This window comes from Schistocerca americana, chromosome 4 (assembly GCF_021461395.2).
Source record: "Schistocerca americana isolate TAMUIC-IGC-003095 chromosome 4, iqSchAmer2.1, whole genome shotgun sequence".
Lineage (NCBI taxonomy): Eukaryota > Metazoa > Arthropoda > Insecta > Orthoptera > Acrididae > Schistocerca > Schistocerca americana.
The window spans coordinates 412,995,108-413,018,951 of record NC_060122.1 but is presented as its reverse complement, the minus strand read 5'-3'; the positions used below and the strand labels follow the sequence as shown (position 1 = coordinate 413,018,951).

The window sequence follows — 23,844 nt, the reverse complement described above, 5'->3', positions numbered from 1 at the left end:
ACATGTCAGTTCTAGTATAATATATTTGTCCAACGAATACCCGTTTATCATCTGCATTTCTTGTTGGTGCAGCAATTTTAATGGCCAGTAGTGTACATACCAAAGAAAAACAACGAATCTCTTGAAAATGACTACAGAGCCCAAGAAATAAAAGAATACTCAAATATTGAAAGTATTGTTAGTTGGACAAATCTTCACTTCTGCGACTCCTAAATACGGAAAAATACTCTAATAACACACAAGTCGCCTACATAGAGTACGCGTGGCTTACACTGATGAGCCAAAACCTCATGACCACTGCCCACAGCGACGTTGGATGCTTGCTGGTGGCGTTGCGGGCACGTGATGTGGTAACAAAAGAATGCAAGCGGAGGAGACACGGGCGAGGGATCACCCTAGCGAAGATATGGGCTGCCAATGGCGAAATCCATTGAGAAAAGCGACTTTGACAAGGGGCAGATTATTATTACGCAGAGCCTGTGAACGGGTATCTCCAAAACGACGAAGCTGTTCGAATGTTGAAGTGCTACTGGCGTGATCATTTAGGGAAAGAGGTAGAAGGACAGTGAAACTACCACTATGCGATAAACATGAGGGTTGCCCAGAAAGTAATGCACCACATTTTGTTCTTCAGCAATTCTTTACTGATCACAATGAGAATACACATACGAAAGAGTTGGGTTTTATCTACACGCCCCATTTTTCCACGTAATCTCCTTCCTGTACTATGCCCTTCCTCCTGCACGAAACGACGGCGTGTATGCCCTGTCGCAACCAATGCTTGTCCAGGTGGCGCAGCCAGTGCTTCACACTGTGAAATACCTCTTCTCATCGTCCTCAAAATGCCTTCCACGATTGGCATCCCTTAATGGCCCAAACAAGTGGCTGACAACATCAGCTCAGTGCAACATGTCAGGTGTGACAGCCGTGGATGGTTTGCAGCGGCAAATCTTGGAGCTCCGCCAAACCGCCGTCTGATGACCCCAACCTCTGTGCCCAGCCACTATCTGTACAGCAGATGCTCCATAGCCTTTGCACAAGCGTTTGTGAATATTCTCCACAGTTTATCTCTTTGCAGTGAGAAATTCAATGACGGTACGTTGCTTGTAAAGTACATCGTCTATAGACGCCATTTTGAAACTGTCCTGCAGTTACGCTGTCAGTCGGATGTGATGGAAACTTGGCGTGCTCACTCAGGAGACTACAAATAATTCATAAGAAACGTTTCGCATTCACAGCATCGTTTTTGGCAGAAAAAAAGTGCGGTGCATTACTTTCTGGGCAACCTTCGTAGTTGTACGTCCGCGACTCGTCACAGAATGTACATTGTGTGTGTGTGTGTGTGTGTGTGTGTGTGTTCGGTATATAGCGAAGGCTAGCTGACACGGGACAAATAAACGCAAAAATAGGAAAAAAGTACGTATGATCTAAATAAAGATTCGAGTCGCCGTTTATGTTTGATTCAAGTACAGCAAAAAGCTGAAAGTTGAGTCATCTGCCACGCTGCTAGAACGATGTACTTTATGTAAACGAACCCAGGTTGCTGAAGTTGCTGAAGTTCTTTTTCGGAAAACATTTTACGTGAAGCATAAAAGTACAAAACCACACATTTTGGATTCGCAAGGTTTCTCACTAAGCAGTTGTTGTCATCTGATTGCAGGGAAACTATTGGTTGTAAATATTTGAGTGTTTCAAATTGTAAGTCTAACATCACGACCCTATGATGTGCTTTTCTTTTCTTTATTGAACATATTTATTACGATACTTCAAAGTCTGGTAACTCACTGTCCGTGTTTCGAAAAGTTTGTAGTGAATTAAGAGTGCGATCTCGGAATGGTAGCCTGAGGGAAGCAGAAATTGTTAGTCTGAAGTTATTGTCGCATTTCAGAACCATCTGTGAAAGTGTTACGCATTTAACTGCCAGAATTTTCTGAACCCCAGTCTAGAAGACGGTGGCCATGTTTTTATGATCTTCAAAAGGTCCAAATCTCTTTCTCGCCAGTGGAGATTCGTTTACCAGTCTTATGCATAACTTGAAAGCGCCCAAACAACTAATACTAGCGACACGACCCAGTACTGCACGGGAAGTATCAGTAATCTACGGCCGTACGAACTGACTTCCGCAGTGGATGGTGATCACGTCTACGTTTGACTCAAAAGTAGCAGGAAGCCTGAAGCTGAGTCATTTGCTGATACGATCCAATACTTTATAGAGACAAGTAAAGCTGCATCCCATGTTACGTTTACGCCATGCATAATTAGCTGAAAGGCACAGGATTTCGACTCGCATGCTTTTTTTCCCTCTAGACTGTTGTTATGAAACGATTTCAAACGATTGGATGTCATTTAGGTTGATTTGCCGGTCCCTGACGTGTTATCAAACAGGCACAATGGGAACATCTCGAAGTCCGAGCCTCGTTTTGATTCTGACACATCTCTACACCATTGAGAGGTAAATGACAAGTTAAAAGGCAAAGTGAAAAAAATTGTTGGGCTGATCCTGCAACTTATCTGATCCTAGCAAAACGCTCTACCACTTTTTTTATTTAGGTCGGTAAGAGAAGTAGTAAAAAGTAGACAAAATACTTAGGCCTCTAGAGTGATTAGAACTTAGAGCTAATGCAGCGTTCCCTACACAAGGCGGCCACATTGCCACTTTTTTATTTATTTTTTAATTCTAATTTATACTTGTTACTTAAAACAGAATAAATAAAATAGTGAATAATACTGCAAGCCACTACCAGTTTTACACTTGCAAAAAAAAATCATAATAATAATAATTTTCCCCTTTCCAGTAGTCACCCTCAACTATCAAAAAAAACAGGACCAAGATGGCCACAGAAGTGAAATAAACTGTGAAATGATACACCTGAAAAGGGGCCATGACGAGAGTATCACAAGGACCGGGTAACTCAACCGATACCTTGATGACGAAACACGAGGTTCAACATATGCACTATGTGATCAAAAGTATCCGGACACCTGGCTGAAAATCACTTACAAGTTCGTAGCTCCCTCCATCGGTAATGCTGGAATTCAAAATGGTATTGGCCCACCATTAGCCGTGATGACAGCTTCCACTCTCCCAGGCACACGTTCATTCAGGTTCTCGGAGGTTTCTTGGGGTATGGCAGCCCATTCTTCACGGACTGCTGCACTGAGAAGAGAGAACGATGTCGGTCGGTGTCCAAAACATCCCAAAGGGGTTCTACAGGATTTAGGTCAGGACTCTGTGCAGGTCAGATCATTACAGGGATGTTACTGTCGTGTAACCACTCCGCCACAGGTCGTGCATTATTAACAGGTGCTCGATCGTATTGACAGATGCAGTCGCCATTCCCAAATTGCTCTTCGAGAGTGGGATGCAAGAATATACTTCAAACATCATTGTAGGCCTGTGCTGTGATAGTGCCACGCAAAACAACAAGGGCTGCCAGCGCCCTCCATGAAAAACACGACCACATTATAAAACCACCGCCTCCGAATTTTACTGTCGGCACTACTCACGCTGGCAGCTGGAAGATGACGTTCACCGAGCATTTGCCATACCCACACCCTGCCATCGGATCGCCACATTCTGTACCGTGATTCGTCACTCCACACAACGTTTTTCCACTGTTCACTTGTCCAATGTTTACGCTCCTTACACCAAGCGAGGCGTCGTTTGGAATTCGCCAACGTGATGTGTGGCTTACGAACAGCCACTCGACCATGAAATCCAAGTTTTCCCACCTCCCGATTAACTGTCATATTACTTGCAGTGGATCCCGATGCAGTTTGGAATTTCTGTGTGATGGTCTGGATAGATGTCTGCCTATTACACTTTACGACCCTCATCAACCGTCGGCGGTCTCTTTCAGTCAATAGAGGAGGTCGGTCTGCATTCTTTTGTGCTGTACGTACCCCTTCACGTTTCCACTTCACTGTCACATCGGAAACAGTGGACCAATGGATGTTTAGGAGCGTGGAAATCTCGCGTGATACCCAGTCACCTGAACACGTTCGAAGTCCGAGAGTTCCACGGATCGCCCCATTCTGCCCTGTCACGTTGTCTAATGACTGACTGACGCCGCTGATATACAGTACCTGGCAGTAGGTGACAGCACAATGCAGCTAATATGAAAAACATATTTTTTTGGAGGTGTCCGGATACTTTTGGTCACATAGTGTATGTAAGTCACAGTACCGTGGTCGGCGGAAACACTTCCAGTATGCAGTGGCTATATACTGGTGGAAGGTGAATGGGTGCGTTTGGACCACTCCATCTACAATGTAATGAACATAATGGTCCGATAGGCATGCAGCTGTGTTTGACTTTACCCTTGGAATGTGAGAGGAGTCTGCCGAAAAAGCAGTCTCAACGGATCAGTTCGAAACACTAACTGCTTTTTAAACCAATTCGCTTCCTGCATATAACAAGTAAACCTACATTGTAGCGCGTCTATGGTTAAACAGCGACTGCAGTAATCCAATATGAAATAGGCGCTCATTCAATTAAACCATCTAATCAGATGACAATTTGGTCGCATTTTCTGCTAAGTCAAGAGACTGCTGGTCTCTCGAGCTAGGATCGCTGTTCGGTAGGTGGCAATGGCAACTTTTTTCGACTTAAATTTAATTCAGTGTAATTCAAGCAATTTCTAAGAAATATTTAAAAATTATATACAGAAACCTTCCTCTTGGAACAGTGTACTTGTGTGTGAATAACGAATGGAAATCCTGAGGTTAGCCTGCACATGCAGAACGACGCTAGAAGGCGACTTCAATTATTATAAAGGTTCTCCAAAAAATTATTGACAAGCTTCAGAAAAGGTTCCTTACACGAAAAAAAAAGTTCATTAAACATGGGCTCTAGAATAGGTACCTTAAGAGCTATGAGGACTTGTTCATGTTCGGTACTATGAAGTATATTTCTTCTACTGCGACGACTTTGTTTTCCATATTTTTGGCCAGCCAGAGTCGCCGAGCTGTTCTATGCGCTACAGTCTGGAACCGCGCGACCGCTACGGTCACAGGTTCGAATCCTGCCTCGGACATGGATGTGTGTGATGTTCTTAGGTTAGTTAGGTTTAAGTAGTTCTAAGTTCTAGGGGACTGATGGCCTCAGAAGTTAAGTTCCATAGTTCTCAGAGCCATTTTTAACAATATTTTTGGAGGAGGTGGTAAGGGCCAAAACAAGAATAAAATATCTAGCAAACACAGGGTCTAAAATGCATTTCTTAAGAGATATGAGCACTTCATTTTCGCTGTGTAGAACACATTTCCTGTAAGGAACATGTTCTCCTAGACCTTAAGGTATGCATTTTGCCGCGCGGGATAGCCGCGTGGTCTCAGGCGTCTTGTCACGGTCCGCGCGGCTTCCTCCGTCGAAGGTTCGAGTCCTCCCTCGGGCATGGGTGTGTGTGTTGTCCTTAGCATATGTTAGTTTAAGTTAGATTAAGTTGTGCGTAAGCTTAGGGACCGATGACCTCCGCAGTTTGGTCCCATAAGACCCTACCACAAATTTCCATATGCATTTTAAAGCCCATGTTTGCTAGACAATTTTTCTTGTTTTGGTGTAACGAACCTGACCATAAAGTCTGTCGGAATCGTTTTGGGACACCCTGTATACCTAGAAGATAATGATGGTAAATTTGAGAAGAGGCTGACAGCCTGCTGTCTACCGACAGTGTGGCCGAGCGGTTCTAGGGGCTTCAGTCTGAAACCGCGCGACCGCTACGGTAACAGGTTCAAATCCTGCCTCGGGCATGGCTGTGTGTGATGTCCTTAGGTTAGTTAGGTTTAAGTAGTTCTAAGTTCTGTGGGACTGATGACCTCAGATGTTAAGACCCATAGTGCTCAGAGCCATTTGAACCCTTTTAGCGTGCTGTCTGAAGTCAAGAATAATTACGATACAGAGTCTGACACTGAAGTAATAGTCTCGGTGTTATCCTCTGTGATATTCTTTCAAGTTCATCGGGGACAGATGCGCGCGCTCACTTCTGCAGTGGCCGACCTTGCATCGACGTGCGGCCGAGGAAGGCAGTGGGCGCGGTGCACGTCGCTCGTCAGCGCTCGAGTGGAACCAACGGCAGCGCGCGCCGCTGCGTCCCACACTGATACGCCCTCTTACGTTTCAATCCCGTGTCGAGCGGTCCCCCATCGCGAACCCCCTCCCCTTCCCCGTCCTGTTCTTCGCCGCAGCCGATTCTGCGCGCCCCATCCACCCCTAAACAGGCTGAGTGCCGAGCCGCACGACACGACGGAAAGAATCGCATCTTCCCCTGCTTCAAGCTAACCGGCTTCCTTTCTGACTCATTAACTTTGAGAAAGGACCGAGCGAGTCGCTCCTGATTCCCTAATTCCGCAGCGGTCTCGGGGACCGGGTATACGCTGTAGTGTAAGAGCGTCCGTCGTGGCAGGTTGGGCGGTGGGGCGGGCGGGGGGGGGGGGGGGGGGTTGGTTTCAGCCCAGCTGTAGGAAGCGATGGAAGGGAAGGGAGGGGACGAGAAGGAGAAAAGAGGAGGACCCGACAGCGGCGGCACTTGTGATCGGATGGTACGCCCGGTAATCGCCCGAGAATCGAGCCGCCATTGATCTCCGTCACGGTCGGGCAGCCGTGTCATCCGTTAGGCACCATCCGACGGCGGTGGCTGCGCCAGGGCCCCGGCCGGAGACGCCGCAAGAGACTGGCGGAGGGGGGATAGGAAGGAGCGCGTGCGGAAGCGACGTATCATTACCGAAAAATAATGGTCCATAAACAATGGCGGCGCGCGAGAGGTATTGGTTACAAGGGTCATTATTCTGGGGGCGCCGCGCGGCGGCAAAAGTCGTCGCTCCGCACCGGTGCAGCTATCGGCGGCTTCGGCATCCGGCGGGCAGAAGTAGCAGCGGCGGTGACGCCGGCAGCGCACGGGGAGCCGCTGCCTAAGATGCGACTACGGGCAGAGGCGGCGGCGGCATTCCTGAATTATACAGCGCATCCGAGTGCCGGCTTTCGAAGCCATTATAGCGGTGATCACGCTAATGGGCTGCGCGCCGGGCCGCTCCTGCGAGAGCTGGCGGTGAACCGCGCGCCCGCAAGTCAGACGCACTCGCACACCTCTGTGCGTAGGGGACGCGCGTCTTCAAGCGATGTCCTCGCCTCGACTTCCAAACAACCGTGGGCATTAAAGTCTCGCATGACATTCGGTCTACCGACAAAAATGTTTGGTACCGCGTGGCTTAATTGGTGGATAGTTCTTACGATCTTTCAAACTGGCGACATGAATGGAAGTAAGGTATTATTAAAAAACATTGCTTAATTGATGAATTACCGACCTGACTTCGCTTCGCACGAAGTTCGTAACCTCTCCGTTACTAATCGCTTAATGAAACACCATGACTGTGATCGCGTGTGCCTAACGAACTTGATTTTGGATGAAGCTCTCTTATCTGCAGAAAATTTGATCGGTTTTTGGAGAGAAGACTACAAGTCGTCCTACGGAACAACCTATTGTAATCGTCCACTTTCTACTTATCTAGATTTTGTTTAGTAGTTAAACAGTGCCATCACTTGCATAAAATACGTAAAGGAAACGGATACCACATAACACGAAGACCCCACAACAAAACTGATTGAAATCTACATCTACATCTACGTGATTACTCTGCTACTCACAATAAAGTGCCTGCCAGAGGGTTCAACGAACTACCTTCATACTGTCTCTCTACCGTTCCACTCTCGAACGGTACGTGGGAAAAACGAGCACTTAAATTTTTCTGTGCGAGCCCTGATTTCTCGTATTTCATCGTGATGATCATTTCTCCCTAGTAGGTGGGTGCCAACAGAATGTTTTCGCAATCGGAGGAGAAAACTGGTGATTGAAATTTCATGAGAAGATCCCGTCGCAACGAAAAACGCCTTTGTTTTAATGATTACCATTCCAATTCACGTGTGATGTTCGTGACACTATCTCCCCTATTTCGCGATAATAGAAAACGAGCTGCCCTTCTTTGTACTTTTTCGATGTCATCCGTCAGTCCCACCTGATGCGGATCCCACACCGCACAGCAATACTCCAGAATAGAATGAATATAGAAATTAACAACTACAGTCGCCGGTACACGCTAAGACGAGTTTAGTAACTGATCAACAACGCGGACAGCAACCAATACGTAACCGTTTGGCAGTATGTGTGGTAACAGAAGGTTGACTCAGGTTTCTGACAACACAATACGTTACGAAATAATGGTGGATGAGCAAAGCAATTGTCTTATATAGTTAATATACAGATATGTTGCGAAGTAAATGATAGACTGGATGCAGCTGTTTCGCTACTACGATAATTTATATTAGCGTTTGCTCACGTGCACTACGTTTTCTTCATAGAGCAAGCTACGTACTTTGAGTAGAATATAATTATTATCAAAATTTACTGTATCAAATAAGCAACTACTGGCTCTCAAAAGACTGACAACGCCAAAATGCGAACCATGCCAGTACAGAATAGCGTAATTACAATAGACACAAATAGGAAATACGTAAACTTAATTTATTCTTTTCATTAATTTAAAATTACCTGAATTACTTTAAATTTAGTTTCTTTACTTTTCCTTGCCTCCAGGCAATTATCGAGAATAACATTGACTCTAAATATTTCCAGAACGAGATTTTCACTCTGCAGCGGAGTGTGCGCTGATATGAAACTTCCTGGCAGATTAAAACTGCGTGCCCGACCGAGATTCGAACTCGGGACCTTTGCCTTTCGCGGGCAAGTGCTCTACCAACTGAGCTACCGAAGCACGACTCAGGCCCGTCCTCACAGCTGTACTTCTGCCAGTATCTCGTCTCCTACCTTCCAAACTTTACAGAAGCTCTCCTGCGAAACTTGCAGAACCAGCACTTCTGGAAGAAAGGATACTGCGGAGACATGGCTTAGCCACAGCCTGGGGGATGTTTCCAGAATGAGATTTTCACTCTGCAGCGGAGTGTGCGCTGATATGAAACTTCCTGGCAGATTAAAACTGCCTGCCCGAGTTTCGCAGGAGAGCTTCTGTAAAGTTTGGAAGGTAGGAGACGAGATACTGGCAGAAGCAAAGCTGTGAGGACGGGTGTGTGTCGTGCTTCGGTAGCTAAGATGGTAGAGCACTTGCCCGCGAAAGGCAAAGGTCCCGAGTTCGAGTCTCGGTCGGGCACGCAGTTTTAATCTGCCAGGAAGTTTCGACTCTAAATATTACTGAACAACACAGATAACTGACTGAGGCCTCATTATTAATTACTTTCAATTGTCTTTTAGTAAACAAACAATACGTGCAATGATTTTAATACTTTTCTTTCAGTTATTTAAACAACGACATTCGGGCGATCAGTAACTGAAAAGTAATGTGAACCCAAGTAGGTGAGAGTGACTAAGGATAATGAAGAAGAGGTGCCTTCAGTTTGTACCTAGAACACTTATTACTGGAATAAAGTTCACTGAGAAAGTCATTAGGTGATGCCTCATGAAGTCCTTAACGTCAACGAAAATGAAACAACCTTACAGTTCGTTGCAGATGTTAAGCCGTTGTCTCCGTTGTCGTCTACAACGCTCCCATTGCTCCACGTAATATTGCGGGCACAACTTGATTCGCAATGACCAATAATAGGGCACGATGGTGGTGTTACTGGAACCTCTTACAACTGCCCAAACTCATGGTCATGCTGCCTCGCTAATAACAATTGCGCCTAACGTAGGCCCGACAGTGCATGCCATTTTACATCTCAGAACCAAGCAAGTCCCTTGCATGCTCTGCTCTGAACGTCACTCTCGCGTCAAGAAACAGTGCTCCTACTCAAGTCTTCACTCTCTGCAAACGACATTGCTTTTCCTAACTTTTCCTAACGGCATTAACCCAGAATAAATTATTTATACAGGTTACAGCACATACCATATTTCTAATTAAGACATAGTATCTAATGATTTACAGAATAAAACAAAAACATCCTATGTTCAGTAAACATAATGGGCTAATTTTTAGGTAACACATCTGTATTATAGTGTCACAAGTTTCTACGGGAGGAAGACCTGTTTGACGTAGCGTTAGTAAAATGTCTGGAGAAACTTTCATGTGAATCTTCTTTTTTCTTTTTCCTCTTTCGTCGTTGCCTTGCTCAGTTTGACTATAGGGTCGACAACGTTATATGGGCTGATGCATGTGAGTCAGAGCAACTGCCCGCTTGCACTTCCTGACGCCGACCGTTCCTCGTCAGGACGGAATTCGTGTTATCATCTGGAGCAACGCCTACATTCAAGTGTGAAATCGCTTTATAGATGTTTGATCATCACGTATCTGAGGCGAGATGTGGAAAACAGCCCGGTATTCACCGAACTGGATGTGGGAAACCGCCTAAATATCAGATACAGGCTGAGCAGCCCACTACCCGCGTTAATCTGTGACGTGGAGCTGAACCGAGTCCTTCGCGCCCCCTCGATTCTGCGAAGTCGTGGGTTAACGTACGCCGCTAACTGGCTGGGTCTGCCTCGTGAATCACTCTATTAGTGAAAGCCGTATGAAAATCCCTACAGTATATACTGAGATTAGACTTCACATACAAACAAAAAAATAGGGAGGGGACTTCAATTTGTAATTCGTAAAGGGGAAGTTTGGTCTGTAGTATAATACACCGAGGAAAAGGCAAAGTATTTAGTCGATACTTTAGTCTAAGGACTGCTTTTATAATCGCATTAAGGACTGGGCTCTAAATTATCCCATAGTTTCCGCTGTTCTCTACGTTTTTATTGTACTTGTAAATATTTCGCTTTCTACACAGTTAAGTGGTCTGTAATATATACCCCCTGTGGTCTCAGGGTAATGTATTTCACTAGTCATCAAAACATCCTAGGTCGTGGGTACGAACACAGCAACACAACTTTGAATAAAAGGCGTTAGGAGTGGGAGCCGATGACTTCCGACATATAAAGACGCCCTTGTTTACGGCCTTATCAAAGAATGTGCAGGAACAGGCAGAGGTTCAGGGCACACTCTTGTTCCTTGAGTGGGAAACTACCTTTTTGAGGCTGAAGAATCAACACTGATCTACGGCTTTAGGATGCAGAAGGCAACGAGAACCACTGAACTAAGAATACATAATGGGTATCCACAGAACATGTAGCCTGTAGTTAAAATAATGGCATGATAATGCCTCTATTGGCAAGAGATTCCGGATTAGTCTTCCATTCGCATCTATGGGAGCGAACTGCCAAGTCAGAGGTAACCAGGAGGAATATCCAATGATACGACGATACTCTACGAATCGGAATATGAAATTTCAGAAATACAACAGCAATAGCAAAGCTAGAAAATGTGAAAAAGTCTCAATCTAGATGTAGTGGAGGCCAGTAAAATGAAATGAAAGGGAGGTAACGATTTATTGTCCAACGAATGTAGGACAGTATGAGCATCAGCGGAAAATGGTATAACGGGAGTAGGATTTGTTAAGAGCAGTAAAGTAGGGGAGAGTCAGCTAGCAGCGGAGACACTGAGCTGCTGTGAACAGTCCAGTTATAGGACGGCAAACCAACACTGATACTGATGGTTCAGGTATACAAACCGACGTCGCAAGCAGACGATGGAGAGACCGAAAAGTATGTGACGATATTGAAAGGGTAACACTGTACGTAAAAGCTGAGGAGGTATGCTTAGAAACGACTCGCAAACACAGGGAGATTCCAGCTGGATTTCATAATGTTCAGGCAGAGATTTGTAAATGGATATTGGATTGTGAGACTTACCCACGTGCAGATATAGATCTCAGACCGCAATGTAATAGCGATGAAGAGTAGGCTGAAGCTTAAGAGATTCGTCCGAAAGAACCTGTGTAGAAGAAAATGGTTCAAATGGCTCTAAGCATCATGGGACTTAGCATCTGAGGTCATTAGTCCCCTAGACTTAGAACTACTTAAACCCAACTAACCTAAGGACATCACACACATCCAAGCCCGAGGCAGGATTCGAACCTGCGACCGTAGCAGCAGTGCGGTTCCGGACTGAAGTGCCTAGAACCTCTCGGCCACAGTGTAGAAGAAAGATGTATATTGTAGTACTGAGGAATGATGAGCCGCGTTAGAAGTTCGCTAAAGATATGGGCACTGCGGTAAGGAATATCACAGTAGGCTTATCATTTGAATAAGACTGGACTTCTCTAAAAGGGCAGTCACATATATAGGACAATCAGAAATAGGAGCAAGGAAGATAACTCCGAGGGACCCTCGTGTAACAGAATAAATACTTCAATTGTTTGACGAAAGGAGGATGTTCATCGATGTTCAGGGAAAGACGCGAATACACTAAGTCACTTTGGAATGAAACAAATAGAAAGTGCAGGGCAGCCAGGGCGAAACGGGTGCGGGAAAAACGTGAAGAGATCGAATAAGAAATGTTCGTTGGGAGGAATAGTTCGGCATTTAGAAATTCAAAACAGCTTACCGTGAAATTAAAATCCAGGGGGATAACATTAAGAATGCATTCGCAACTCCGCTGTTAAACGCCGAAGAGTATGCGGACAGGTGAGAAATGGATATTGAATGACTATGTTTGGAGGAGGACTTGTCTGATGAGGTGATAGAAGATGAAACTGGTGTGGCTGTGGGAAACACAAGGAATCCTGTAATACATCAGATTTTAAAAGAGCTCTGGAAGACTTTAGGTAAAATAAGGCAAAAGGGACAGATAATATCATACCGAAATTTTTAAAATCGTTGGGGAAAGTGGCAACTAACGACTGTTCACCAAGGTGTGTAGCACCTATGAGATTGCCGACATACCATCAAACATACGAACAAATATCAGCAACGCAGTTCCGAAGATGGCAAGAATAAATTAATGTGAGAACTGGAACTGAGACGAGGTACTGGAAGAAGTAAAGCTGTGAGGACGGGGCCTGAGTCGTGCTTGGGTAGCTCGGTTGGTAGAGCACTTGCCCGCGAAAGGCAAAGGTCCCGAGTTCGACTCTCGGTCCGGCAAACAGTTTTAATCTGCCAGGAAGTTTCATATCAGCGCACACTCCGCTGCAGAGTGAAATTCTCAATATGAGAACTATCGCTCAATCAGCAGCCGATGCATCCAAGCTGTTGACGAGGATAACCTACAGAAGAATGGAGGATCTGCTGTATGACGATCTGTTTGGCTTTTGGAAAGCTAAACTAGAGAAAATGAGGAATTAGAGAAAGTGGTCGAAAGTGTAAATTGTACTAAATGTATGAAATTCTGAGAGAAGCAGGAGGAGACGGAAAACATATAAGATGCACAAGAACCAAGATGAAAAAAAAAAAAAAAACAAGAAAAATGAGCTCGGATTGAAAAGGGTGTAAGGGATGCAATGCTTCACCTCCACTGTTTAATGTATAAATCGAAGAAGCAATGACGGAAATAAAAGAACCATTCTAGAGTGGGATTAAAATTCATGGTGAAAGGGTATCAGTGATAAGATTCCCTGATGATGTAACTGTACAAGTGAAAAACTGTTACAGTCTAAGAATTAATCAGTTCCACCCAATGTCTTTCAGGATTTATTTTTTTTCCAAAATACACACGTTTGATCTCTCTGAATATTTTAACCTCTCCCACATCTTTAACTTTCTTTCTTTTAACGCTAATTTCAGAGACTGTGATTAGATGCAGCGTAATGGTTCATGGCTCATAGAAAACGGGGTAATACTCCATATCTCGCAGCCAGATAATCTTCATCTTTATAGTCCCTCAGCGTGACACTCTTCTGCAGTAAAACTTCTGTTCGCTTCCTTCTTGTGTAACGCATGATAGTTGGCCACCTTAGTAGCACGAATTAGATGCGAATATCTATAGCTTTATCGCAAATTTCTCGACTTTTATTTCTGCATTTCAGTGAAAGGTAATTTGAGATGCCATAGTTTCCATAGATTTTATTTGCCTTTAAATACGTATATGGGTGTCGTAAGTCCTTTCGTAGTCTCCTTACTCCGCTGACATTTCACAAATTTCTCATCAATGAATGTTGCAGCCGACAGACTCCGTACCAAGCCGCACTATCGACACGAAGTCTGAGGTAGTGCAGTTAGTAAACAATAACGCCGCGCAACTCGATGAACGGTGCAAACAGAGGGTATATCAACGAGTCCCTTGGCTGTTTCTTTCCTCCTATACTATATTGAACACAAATAATCAAAATTAGGAACATTTTATTTAATTATATGTCATCGATATAGATACAATAGTGGTATAAAGCAGAAAAGGAAACGTAATGACTGTAAAAACTGCAGTAGCATCAGTTTTCTAAACACTGGCTACCAACTATACTCAAAGGTAGCCAATAACCGCGTGAAGAACATTACATAAGCTATTAGTTCTGAGCAACAAAATGCATTTAGGTCAGGTTGTTCTTGCATGGGAAATGTGTTTATAACTGTCTCTCCGAATAACCGTTTTGTCGGAACACTGTCTTCAAATATGGAATTAAGTGTCTCTTTCACACTGGTACGGCCGTTGGTGAGTAACGTCTGGCCGCACGGTTGGCAAACGCACGCGCAGGATAGCCGCTCTGCGACTTTCGGCAGAGGGAGTTTCAATATGACACCATCTGTCTGCAAATCATTGCGCATGCGCGATTTCCGCGCCTGCGCTTTCTTCGCTCGCGTTTTCGAGAAACGGGACGTCGACGTGCGGATACCGTCAGTCGTACCTAGCCACCAGCAAGGATGAGCCACCTGAAGATGTCGGACAGTTGCTCCTTGGAAATATTGTGGAATTTGCACAACGTGTTCCGGCGGCAAACCCATGGAGACTAATTACAACACATCTGCCGGGAAAGCTTGGGGAGTCACAACAATTTGTTTGCTGCAATCCTGATTTGTTACACTGCAACAAACCTATATATTGGCAATGGAAATGATGGCGCTTCTTTCCAATTGCTTGTTACTTGGTGACACCCCACCTGCTGTCTGTCAGACGTCACATCGGTCAGCCTCTTCCGCGCAAAGAGATTCATTATTTAAGAAGTCCTCATAAGGCTATTAGGAAAGTACTTCTTGTCCGCCGCGTCTGGTGCCGAAATATTTCATTACTTACTCTGGACTAATTTTGATTGCTTACAGTGTCCTTGCAGTGTTTTCAGCATACAGTTTTAAGTGACAACGTTTTCTGCCTGCGCCAAAAAGGATACTAAAATTAGATTCTGCAACACTTGTCCCTCACATCATTATGGATGATCAATGCCGCTGAGGACCAAACAAAACTTACATTGTTCAAATGGTTCTAATGGCTCTAAGCACTATAGGACTGAACATCTGAGGTCATCAGTCCCCTTGACTTAGAACTACATAAACCCAACTAACCTAAGGACATCACACACTTTCATGCCCGAGGCAGGATTCGAACCTGCGACCTTAGCAGCCGCGTGATTCCGGACTGAAGCGCCTAGAACTGCACGGCCACCGCGGCCGGCCGAACCTGATTTACTGTAATATAGTCAGAGTGTGAAGTTAAAACGATAATTTTTTTAGTGTACCTTATCATCGTTTGCAGATCTGCAAGAAATGAAATAAATTTAACGCTACGTATAAAAATTTTTCTCATGGGCCTATAAACTTTCTGTGTTCGAGCAAAGAGGGAAGTCAGGGAAAAGGAAGCACATTCGTGAACAATTATCATTTAGTAAATTTGCTACAGTTGATGAAATGCCTAGTGCATCAAACGGTTATTTGTTCCTTACACAAAATTAGTTCTTCTAAAATTGTAGCACCGAAATCTGTCAGATGAATTGTATTAAAATTTGAAAGTTAACGAGTCAAGCCATATCAACATAAATAAATCCTCAGAATGGACGAAATCAAACTGCCCTGGAAGATGTTTGTAAGTCTAAAACAAAACAAGTTAGCCTAGCCAGTGAACAAAAGAACAGCACTTTTCAGTAGGGACTGGGGATGGATACCGTTCAGATACCTGAAAGATCACTTCGTTGTTTGCGCTGCGTTGTCACGAATACAGTAACACTGTCGTAACCACATCTTACTGGGCGTGATCTGCTCTTTAGCGATAAATAAGAACTTTTGCAGCTAAAATCGTGTGTTGAAATATTTTTATTTCCTCAATTACTGATTTCGATAGGTCTAGCTGTTCCTCAGTGGCCGGTTTCGACAACTCTGGCTGTCCAAAGATTGACTTGCCAAAACCGACCACTGAGGAAATAAAAATATTTCAGCACGTTATCTTGGTTGCTAAAATTCTTATTTGCCACCTATTGTAACTGTTAAAAAAAGTGAAGTGTTCCTCTGACGAAAGAATAGCAGTGCAAAGTTACATGGAGTTCTTCCATGCCGCTGACTTTCACAGGTGCTTCGTCAGGCGACTTGCTACCCTTTAAACATTTCGAGCGTTTTTAACGAGTAAAACTTCGCTAATGAACGCCTTTGAGAACATTCTGGGCGTGTAAATATCCTGGACACTATATTAATGCATTCGAATTACGTTGAGGGGACTGTAGCACTGAATGATGTGTATTTAGGTTAATGAGTGTTTCTATCGAAAGAACCTTAACTGTGCGAAGTTTGTGCAACGCAGTGAATGCTCCATACACAACAATCGTCCTGTGGAATGCTGTTGATTGGTATCAGTGATCAACAAACCGTAATCTTAAAGTAATGAAATTAGTCATCAAACGTTTTTCAATACACAACTGAATGTCTGTCGCAGAAATTCTTTCAAAAATTTCACTTACAAATATAATGTTGAAACCAGTATATTAGTACATAGCGAGAGGAGTAATATGTTAATGTTCACTCATTATTCAAATTTATTTAGGTTTCACAATGATACAAGGTGTTGTTTCTGAGACAAGGAAGTTAGTTTATCTAATCACAATATGCCTCTTAAATTCGTGTACAGAAAGAATATTTCACTCTTCAAGGAACCGTGTACTGCACGAAAGTTTATACCAGTTGACAACTGTGTCTCCTGTGGATATCAACGCCAAATGCGTTTAGTGATATTAATACTGATATCCTTTCATCCTGAATATTAATCTCACTTCTGAACTATTACTGTTTTGCGTCACGATTCTTCGAAGAAAGAATGCTTCCTTATTTTATACTCTTTCCAGTCCAGGCATTTCTCTATTTCCTATTTATTGTACTTCATATGTTAATAAGATAGATGGGCCAAACGAGACAAAAACACGTGGTCATGGAATGAGTCATTAAGTTCTTCACTCAATACCCACCAGAAAATTTATAAACGAAAGAATGCAAAGAATTAATAAAACAGTTAAAGAGTCGTGAGAGACTACACGAATTAGTAACACGTTACACAGAAAAATTTTCAGCTATTGCGCTGGGAGGAACTCTTACACAGAACAGAAGTGTGTCAAAAGGAAACCTACCAACTTATGAATGAAATCTGCTAAATAATGCATATTTTCCTGTATTAATACTGAAGTCACTGTTATCCAAGTGGAAATCGCTTTTTATTTCAGAATTCACTGAATTAATGTCGCTTTTTCTTTTGCATGAATCAATATTGTCAGCAACGACTCCCATGATAAATATGTTCGGTCATGGTACAGTTAGGATTCTGAGATTTCTGAACACTGAACTACACAAAGTTGGCAAATTGAAACTTGGATTAAAAAAAAAGTGTGTGAAATCTTATGGAACTTAACTGCTAAGGTCATCAGTCCCTACGCTTACACGCTACTTAACCTAAATTTTCCTAAGGACAAACACACACACCCATGCCCGAGGGAGGACTCGAACCTCCGCCGGGACCAGCCACACAGTATACTCAGATATGTTTCGACTTCCTATCCTGGTCTCTCTCTCATATATAATGTTTTAAGTGCAGATATTATGATAATTGGAACCTTATCATGTATCCACTTTATCCACTTTAGTGTGTTAGACCTTTTTTCTCTACATCTAGCAGTGTGCCAGCTAACATGACACATATTCTGCTGCCTGATGTTTGCTGCACGGTTGTAACTGCGCCACTAACACGCCTATGCCTGTCAGTACAAACTGATCGTTTTGCGTCCATACATGGTAACACTAGGCAACGAGTGACTGCAAAACAGAGCGAGTGAGTAACACAGAGCGACGGAAAGATGAAAAGTTTTAGTACCTTTCTGCTCCGTTTTATATTCACTTAATTTGTACATACTTTTACGTAGTTAAATTGTTTGCTGTGTGCCCAGAATAGACATGAACCTTGTATCGCGGATGCAGGTTCAGTTCGCAGCTTTTCTTAATTACAGGTGCATATAACATAAAGAATACACAAGTGTTTAATAAAGGATGTTCAATAGTAACTATAATGGAAAGATATAGACGCTGATTCTTACCTTCTAGCCGGCCGAAGTGGCCGTGCGGTTAAAGGCGCTGCAGTCTGGAACCGCAAGACCGCTACGGTCGCAGGTTCGAGTCCTGCCTCGGGCATGGATGTTTGTGATGTCCTTAGGTTAGTTAGGTTTAACTAGTTCTAAGTTCTAGGGGACTAATGACCTCAGCAGTTGAGTCCCATAGTGCTCAGAGCCATCTGAACCATTTTCTTACCTTCTATATACACTACTGGCCATTAAAATTGCTACACCACGAAGATGACGTGATACAGACGCGAAATTTAACCGACAGGAAGAAGATGCTGTGATATGCAAATGATTAGCGTTTCAGAGCATACACACAAGGTTGGCGCCAGTGGCGACACCTACAACGCGCTGACATGAGGAAAGTTTCCAACCGATTTCTCATACACAAACAGCAGTTGACCGGCGTTGCCTGGTGAAACGTTGTTGTGATGCCTCGTGTAAGGAGGACAAATGCGTACCATCACGTTCCGACTTTGGTAGAGGTCGGATTGTAGCCTATCGCGATTGAGGTTTATCGTATCCCGACATTACTGCTCGCGTTGGTCGAGATCCAGTGACTGTTAGCAAAATATGGAATCGGTGGGTTCAGGAGGGTAATACGGAGCGCCGTGCTGGATCCCAACGGCCTCGTATCACTAGCAGTCGAGATGATAGGCATCTTATCCGCAAGGCTGTAACGGATCGTGCAGCCACGTCTCGATCCCTGAGTCAACAGATGGGGACGTTTGCAAGACATCAACCATGTGCACGAACAGTTCGACGACGTTTGCAGCAGCTTGGAGACCATGGCTGCGGTTACCCTTGACGCTGCATCACAGACAGGAGCGCCTGCAATGGTGTACTCAACGACGAACCTGGGTACACGAATGGCAAAACGACATTTTTTCGGATGAATCCAGGTTCTGTTTACAGCATCATGATGGTCGCATCCGTGTTTGCCGACATCGCCGTGAACGCACATTGGAAGCGTGTATTTGTCATCGCCATACTGGCGTATCACCCGGCGTGATGGTATGCGGTGCCATTGGTTACACGTCTCGGTCACCTCTTGTTCGCATTGACGGCACTTTGAATAGTGGACGTTACATTTCAGATGTGTTAGACCCGTGGCTCTACCCTTCATTCGATCCCTGCGAAACCCTACATTTCAGCAGGATAATGCACGACTGCACGTTGCAGGTTCCGTACGGGCCTTTATGGATACAGAAAATGTTCGACTGCTGCCCAGGCCAACACATTCTCCCGATCTCTCACCAATTGAAAACGTCTGGTCAATGGTGGCCGAGCAACTGGCTCGTCACAAACGCTAGTTACTACTCTTGATGAACTGTGGTATCGTGTTGAAGCTGCATGAGCAGCTGTACCTGTACACGCCATCCAATCCCTGTTTGACTCAATGCCCAGGCGTATCAATGCCGTTATTACGGTCAGAGGAGGTTGTTCTGGGTACTGATTTCTCAGGATCTATGCACCCAAATTGCGTGAAAATATAACCACATGTCAGTTCTAGCATAATATATTTGTCCATTGAATACCCGTTTGTCATCTGCATTTCTTCTTGGTGTAGGAATTTTAATGGCCAGTAGTGTATTTCTCTCCCATAGTGAAAATATCAAACTTTATACAGAAATTGCCATACCGGCCGATTTTACGATAGAGTACAATATACAGAAATTCCTGTCCTGGCCGATTTTACGATGGAGTAAAATAAGAAGATTATTTAATTCGCGCAACCAAGGATGGTTTCGTTGGATCGTCTGTTTCACAGCGGGGCTAAATCAGAAGAGAGAGAGACTTGAATTCGCTTTCCGCTGCCGAGACGAAATATTAGATGAGTGTCGAAAATACTTTCTAGACTAAACAATGAAAAAAGTAATAACGATGCACAACGAAGGAGTTGTGAAAATTGCCAGATTCATTCCGATTACTCGCTTGGACAGTAACATTGACTCGTAGACAAGCCCGTGAATAATATACGCAGATGACAACATGTGTGAGAGGACGTGTAGTTGGGCTCGAAGACGCCGGTTGGAGTAGTCGGAGAATCCTTCGAAATCTGAAACGGACTGATGCCACTACCCGACGATGTTAGCAGGAATGGATGAATCACAGCCGAACACAGCGTGAAGAAGGAATTGATAGTTCTAGATAGGTTACAGAACTTGAGGATCAGCACTTGTCCGTGAGGCACTTAAAGCAGTGTTACCGATCGGACGTACCTTAGTGGCCACAATGACCATTAATACGCGGCTCACATGAGGGAGCAAGGGTGCTACTCTCATGAGGCCCCCTACGTCGACTTCCATTCCTCTATCACCAACTAGCCGGTCTGGAACCTCATTAACTGCAGCAGTATTGTCTTCATTAATGAGCCTTGCTTCGAACTGAGCCCCGATCACCTCTGAAGACACACCGGACAGCTGTGGGATACCAACCTGCATGTCGCCAGCCACACTGGCAGACAACCAGGAATGGAGGTAGGGGGTGCCATTTCATTTCATCGCAGGTCCCCTTCGGCTCTCATCCGCGGTACCCGTACGTCGACGACATACTCTCTCGGTGAAACCTTCTACTCCTTGTCTTCGTGCTTGCCAAAGCTTACCTTGGCCAGCAAGACCACTGGGTCTCTCCCTAATTGAGGTTTGGAGCAATATGGGCAGTGCCCTCCTACCAGCTCTTGATTTTGACTTTCTAATGCGCCAGTTCAACATAATCTGTCACGACATTCTTCAACAGAAGATGCAACAACTGTATCAATCAAAGCCAAGCCGAATAACTGCTTGCGTAAGCACCAAAGGTGGGCCAGCGCTTTATTGGCTCGGTCAGTTTGTGAAGCACTTTCTCTTGAACGAATCAACCAATTATTCTGAAAATTTAACTATTTACGTGTCTGTGCAATTACATTACATCTACCGATTTCTGACCAATTTATATAATTCGTTCGTGGTACGTCGTTATTTTTCTTTGTTTCTTTTTGTCTTAGACTGTAGTTGAAACTGGGCAGTGCTAAAACAGAGTCCCTATCTCTCTACTTGCGGCATACTGCTCATATTCTTTGCTACTAGTAGATATAGTTTATGAATATCAATGTTAGAAGCGAAGAGGATATTCCAAAGTGAAGGCAAATGAGGATCAAAAAGCAAAAGGTCAGGCTCAACAGAAACCCGTGGATAATACAAGATATATTTAATTTAATTGACGAAAGGACCAAATGAAGCAGATAAACGGGATTACAGACGTCTAAAGAAGAAAACTGACAGGAAATACAAAATGACTAAGCTGGACTGGATAAAAGACAAATGCATAGTTACAAAAGTATGAGTCGGTAGCAGAAAGATATAAAAGACAAATGCATAGTTACAAAAGTATGAGTCGGTAGCAGAAAGATAGATGCTACCTGTGGAAAACTACTCGAGAAAACAGAAGCGACTGAATGAATATGAAGGGTTTAGTTGGCAACCCAGTGATAAATCGGAAGGGGAATTCGAAAGGTGGAAGAAATATGTAGAAATACCATACAAGAGAAATAAACTTCAAGTAAAAATTGTAGGAAGAAAGGAGAAGTACATGAGGATGAAATGGAAGATACGGCACTGCATAATGGTCCGTGGAGTAGACGGCCGGTCATCACTAAAATCATTCCGCCTGAAGGGTGGGATATATGAGAAAGGCAAACAAATGCAGACTTAAAAAATGTAGAAGTTCCAATTCCAAAGAAGGCAGGTGCAGATGTTGACAGTTGTGATGTTACCGAGCAGTTAACGACAGGAGCCTCTGAGTCGTATAACGTCTCCCCCGCATTGACTTCACACATTACCAATCGAGATACACTATGTCATCAAAAGCATTCGGACACCCCCAAAAACACTCGTGGTCATACGTGTGTACACGAGATTTCCACACTCCTAAACATCCTTAGGTCCACTGTTTCCGATGTGATACTGAAGTGGAAACATGAAGGAACACATACATAAGATTATAGGCCGACCTCGTCGGTTGGCTGAGAGAGACCACTGAAAGTTGAAGAGGGTCGTAATGTGTAATAGGCAGACATCTGTCCAGACCATCACACAGGAATTCCAAACTGCATCAGGAGACACTGCAAGTACTATGACAGTTAGGCTGGAGTTAAGATAATTTGGATTTCACGGTCGATCGGCTGCTCATAAGCCACACATCATGCCGATACATTGCCAACTACGACTTACTTGGTGTAAGGAGCGAAAACATTGGACGACTGAACAGTGGAAAAACGTTGTGTGGAGTGACGAATCACGGTACGCAATGTGGCGATCCGATGGCATGGTGTGGGTGTGGGTGTGGCGAATGCCCAGAACGTCATCTGCCAGCTTGTGTAGTGCTAACAGTAAAATTCGGGCCGGCCGCTGTGGCCGAGCGGTTCTAGGCGCTGCAGTCCGGAACCACGCTGCTACGGTCGCAGGTTCGAATCCTGCTTCGGGCATAGATGTCTGTGATGTCCTTAGAATAGTTCTGTTTAAGTAGCTGTAAGTCTAGGGGACTGATGACCTCCTATAGTGCTTAGAGCCATTTTAAAATTCGGAGGCGGTGATGTTATGATGTGGTCGTATTTTTCATGGAGGGGGCTTGCACCCTTGTTGTTTTGCGTAGTACTATCGAAGCACAGGCCTACATTGATGTTTTATGCACTTTCTTGCTTCCCACTGCTGAAGAGCAATTCGGGGACGCCTATTGCATCTTTCAGCACGATCGAGCGTCTGTTCATAGTGCACGGCCCTCTGGAGTAGTGGTTACACGACATGGAATGGACTGGGCTGTACAGAGTACTGACCTGAATCCAATAGAACATCTTTGGGATGTTTTGGGACGCCGACGTCATGCCAGTCCTCACCAAGCGGCATCGATACCTCTCCTCAGTGCAGCACTCCGTGAATAATGGGCTGCCATTCCTCAAGAAACCATCACGAACATGATTGAACATATGCCTGGGAGAGTGGAAGCTGTCATCAAGGCTAAGAGTAGGTCAACAACATATTGAATTCCGGCATTACCGATGGAGGGGGCCACGAACTTGTAAGTTATTTTCAGCCAGGTATCCGGATACTTTTGATCACATAGTGTACATACTGGACTTAAGGGAGTCTATCTTTGAGTGGACAAGAAAAATTAACACCATTTGTGCTCTAGTACTTTTCTTCTTTTTTTGTCAAATTATGCCTAAAAAAGGAAACTGACCGGAAATACAAAATGACTAAGCTGGACTGGATAAAGGACAAATGCTTAGTTACAAAAGTATGAGTGGGTAGCGGAAAGATAGAAGTAATCTAAACACCCTCCTTCCCTTATTCGAACTAAGCCACTACTTAAATTTTGAATAAAAATCATCACTAATGGCGGTCGAAGACTCTGCTCCCAGATCCCAGTCCATTATTTAAGTACGACCTGGCTGGACAGTACTAATGTAAACGTTGGCTTCAATCGTCTCGTTCAAGCACAATGGCCGGGTTTTCTCTGTGTATATACCGATGGCTCCA

General features: G+C 44.2%; 1 protein-coding gene and 1 non-coding gene across 2 annotated transcripts in view; one reads left to right on the top strand and one right to left on the bottom strand.

Annotated features, from left to right (window-relative positions):
* Nucleotides 1-23,844, top strand: part of LOC124613517 (hemicentin-2-like) — a 1,448,717-nt gene that overhangs the window by 1,322,291 nt on the left and 102,582 nt on the right. The gene's annotated exons all lie outside the window — the stretch shown is intronic.
* Nucleotides 8,687-8,763, bottom strand: Trnas-cga. Its single transcript has one exon. It is a non-coding gene; the product is annotated as a tRNA-Ser (tRNA).